The following is a 4,193-nucleotide window of genomic DNA, read 5'->3' on the forward strand; positions in this document are numbered from 1 at the left end:
GAATTATCAGTGGAACCTCTTCATTTCTCCATTTTCCCCAAAATGGCTAGATCACAGGAGCCATGGAGCTGTCTCTGGAACAAGACCTCTTTGTTGTTTCTTGTACTCTTATCTCTGTGTGTCCGACTTTAGTTTTCCTGGTATAGCACTCCCTTCAGTGTGCTTCTTGGAGAGCTGGCCTGGTGTTGATAATTCTTTCAGATTTTGTTTATCTGAGAATGTTTTGGTCTTTTTATCCCGTCTGAAAGAAAATCTTGCTGGGTATAGTATTCTTGGTTGAAATTGTTTCTCACTTAATGCTTTGAATATATTTTCCCATTCTTTCCTTGCTTGCATTGTTTCCAATGAGAGGTCCGATGTTAGCTTTATGTTATATCCTTTGAAAGTAACTTTATGTTTTTCTCTTGCCAATTTTAGTATCTTGTCTCTGTCTGTGGTTTTGGTCCCTCTGGCTATGATGGGCCTTGAGGAAGATATTCCTGGGCTGATTCTTTGTGGAGGCCTTTGCATTTCTTGGGTCTGGATATTTCAGTGCCTCTCTAAGTTTATAAAGTTTTCTTCCAAACCAGGTTTTCATGGAATAGATTATCAATGCCCTTATGAGTTTCTTCACCTTCTGGGATACCAATGATCTGGATGTTTGGGTGTTTAATGATATCTTGTATTACTTGTATGTTATTGTCATTTTTGGGTTATTTTTTCAGACGTTTTGGTGAATTTCTCTAGAACAGAGGTTCTATCTTCTACATCTGAGATTTTATCTTCTGCATGATTTAAACTGCTTTTGATATTTTCAAGGAAAGTTTTGATTTCCTGTATTACAGCCTTTATTTCTAATAATTCTGTTTGATTATTTTTTTATTATGTGTATTTCTTCTTTCTGACCGTGCAAGAATGTCCTCACCTCCTGGAACACAGTGTCTCTTTTCTCCTGCATCTTCTAGAGTTCATTGTCTCTCTTCTCTTGCATCTCTGTTAGTTTTGTCACTATGAATATTTTACATTATTTGTCTGACATTTCCATGAGGTCTTTGTATTCTTTGTGGAGGAAGAGGAGTTTTTTTTTTTTTTTTTCACTAGAGTGAGAGAGATTTTTTTTTCACTAGAGTGAGAGAGATTTTCTTCGTTTCTCATATTTCTTGTGCCTCTGTGGTGGTTTCTCATCATCTGATGGAGTATATATTTTTTCCTATTTTTTGCAGTTAAATCTGAGCAATCAGACAAATTCAGAAGGAGGCAACCTACATTCTGTAGACAGTACCGTTCTTCTCCCTTTACACAACTGATTCAATGAAAATTGAGGATTAATCTGACTCTAAAATTATTCAGATATTTGACCATGGAACACCTAGACTAGTTTAGAAAATCAGTATATGGAGACTGAGCAGAAAAGTGAAAAACGTAAAAAGAAAAAGAAAAGGAATAGAAAAAGAAGAAGAGGGAAAAAAGACAAAAACAATAAGAAAAAGTGAAGAAAAAACTTTTTGTCAAAAAATGAAAACCACAGTGCACGGTCTTAGGTGGTCAAAATTCCCTAATTGGGTAGCTCAGAACTCAAACATAGATGGCTGCTGATTGGCTTATCCTATGGGGGTTGTGGGGGGTGGCGGGAGGTAAGAACTAGAAAGACAAAAGAGCAGCAGAGAGTTAAGTTTAAACTTTTTTTTAAAATTAAAAATAGAGAGGTGGAAAGAGACAGCGAGAATAAATAGGGTGCTTTAACCTGGCTCCTGGCTACACTGAGGAGCAGGAGGGTGAAATCTCGTCAGACAGTCTTTGGTGGTCAAAATCCAGAAAAATAAATGTTTTTAATTATAAAAGTAGGGACCAGCAGATGGCATAGTGGTTAAGGTGCTGAACTCCAACATGGTGGCCAGCAGTTCCAGTCCCAGACTTGAAGGCTTGACACTCATGCCAGGTGCATGTGCATGCATACCCAAAATCCCAAGAGGAGAATGAAGGAAAAGGGATTGCAGCAAGGCCATCCTTCCGGGGGAGGGGGGGTGATTTTTCACTTTCTCCCTGTGTGTCTCTCTGGCAAGCACATGCACCCTATAGCAAAAATCTCTCTAAAAAAATAATAATTTAAAAAATACACTTTATTCTTAGAGCAGTTTGGATTCACAGCTGAAGAGATTCAGAGTATATCAACCCAAAATGTGTCACACTGACATAAGGGTTATTCCAAGCTGAAGGCAACTGAGAAAAAGTTGACACAGGACCAACTCTCTGCCCTCTTCTCCACCAGGAAGGGCAGGGTGGTTCTTTTCTTTCTTTTTTTTTCTTTCTTTTTTTTTTTTTGGTCTTTTGTCACAGGGTGAGGAGCTCATCAGAGAGAGAGACAGAAGGAAAGTGAGAAATTACTCCCTAGTGGGGGATGGCCACGCTCAATCCCTTCTCCTCCAGTCTCCTCCTGAGATTTTGGGCACACATGCACACATGCCTGGCATGATATTCAAGTCACCAGATCCAGGCCTCAAACCACAGTATACCATGTGGGAGTCCAGCTCCTTAACCACCACACCACCACACCAGCTGCTGGTCCCGGGTAAGGTTGGTTCTTAGTCCCTGAGACAGCTCCAGACTCTCATGAGGGATGAGAGATGGCATGTTTGCCCTGCAGGAAGCTGCATAACAAACACTGAAACAGCCCTACTCTGTGGTCTCACGCTGTGTGCCTTCCCACCCTTTGTTATCTGAAGGAGCTCAGAGTCCCTTCCCTTTGTCTCCAATTCTCTACATATTCATTGTTCTTGTTAGTCTAACCATCATTTGATCACTGAGCACTCACACCTGTGTGTGCACTGCACAAATTTATACACTTACTTTTCTTACGTTGTCTTTGTCAGTCCAGTTTGCAATGCCAAGACAAGAAAACTAAGATGGGTGGAGGGAAAAGATTTGGTACAGTCTACACAGTAAACTTGAGCAGACAGTACACAGAGCTCCCATCCGCCTACTGGCCCACCAGGAGCCAGGCACAGCCCCTCCCACCTTCCACATTCTGCTCAGAGCAGGGCACGGGTTGTAATGGAAGGACCACACTGCACACAATTAGCACCCACAGTCCATGGGTATATACTAGGGTTCCCCCCTGGTGCTGTGCATTCCATGGAGTTGGGCATGTCACACCCTTTATAGTATCACACTGAGCATTTTCACTGTCCCAGAATTCTCAGTTCATCCCTCCTCTGTTCCAGCTTCTGCCGACCACTGAAGAGACACAGATAGTGAGAGGAAAGAAAAATCAGCCCCCATGTGGGATGGCCATTCTGCAATGCCTTCTCTTTCATTCTCCTTTGGAGATTTTGGGCAGGCAGGTACACACTCCCAGAGTGAGTTTCAAGCCACTAGATCTGAGACTTAAACTGCAGTCAACCATGTGGGAGTCCAGCGCTTCAACCTTTATGCCACCTGCTCCCCGCAATAGCTCTTTAAGATCAGCTTCCAGTAAACCACAAGCCTCCACCTAACACCCAGCACCTATCTCTCTCTGCATAAAATAATCTCAACAACACCTAGCTTCCAGTCCTGACCCGAGTCCTGCCATCCGGTGGATCTTGCTGGATGTAAAATGCAGTGACACCGACAACCAGGTGGCAAGCCAGTGGGCCAAGTGATCAGCACAGGAAGGGCACAGGCCAGCCAGCGGGAGGCACGGCCATGCCCTGCTCCACCTCCAGTGGTGTTTCTACCTCAGAGCAGAACAAGGTGCATGGGCAGCCAACAGGAGTCTTGAATATCTATTTCAGGAGTGTTCTGGGCCCAGGAATGGTCTTCCCTACAAGCCCCGGTGGGCAGGGAGTGGATGTGAGAAATTTACCAAGTCTCCCTGCCCGGCCGCTAAGGGGTTCCCAGCACCAAACCCCACAATGATCAGCAGTCGGTGCACGCCTCTCTGTTATTACAACACCAATGGTCACTATTACAGTAAGGATGAATAACCACAAAACGAAATGTCTAAATGTTTCCTTGCTATTTATAGAGATTGTTTATAGCATCTGTAATTTATACTTATGTAAATTCTTATTATTTATATTTACATTATTTAATGATGATATAAACTATAACAATTTATGTTTATAATATAATTGTCGAGAAGATTCCTCATTGCTTCTGTGAACTAGGTATTTCAGGGCACACAAGAGATGAAGATTTTCTACTGATAATTCAGCCTCCAGCAAACAAGCTAG

Source organism: Tupaia chinensis, unplaced genomic scaffold (assembly GCF_000334495.1).
Source record: "Tupaia chinensis unplaced genomic scaffold, TupChi_1.0 Scaffold138725_1, whole genome shotgun sequence".
NCBI classification, from domain to species: domain Eukaryota; kingdom Metazoa; phylum Chordata; class Mammalia; order Scandentia; family Tupaiidae; genus Tupaia; species Tupaia belangeri.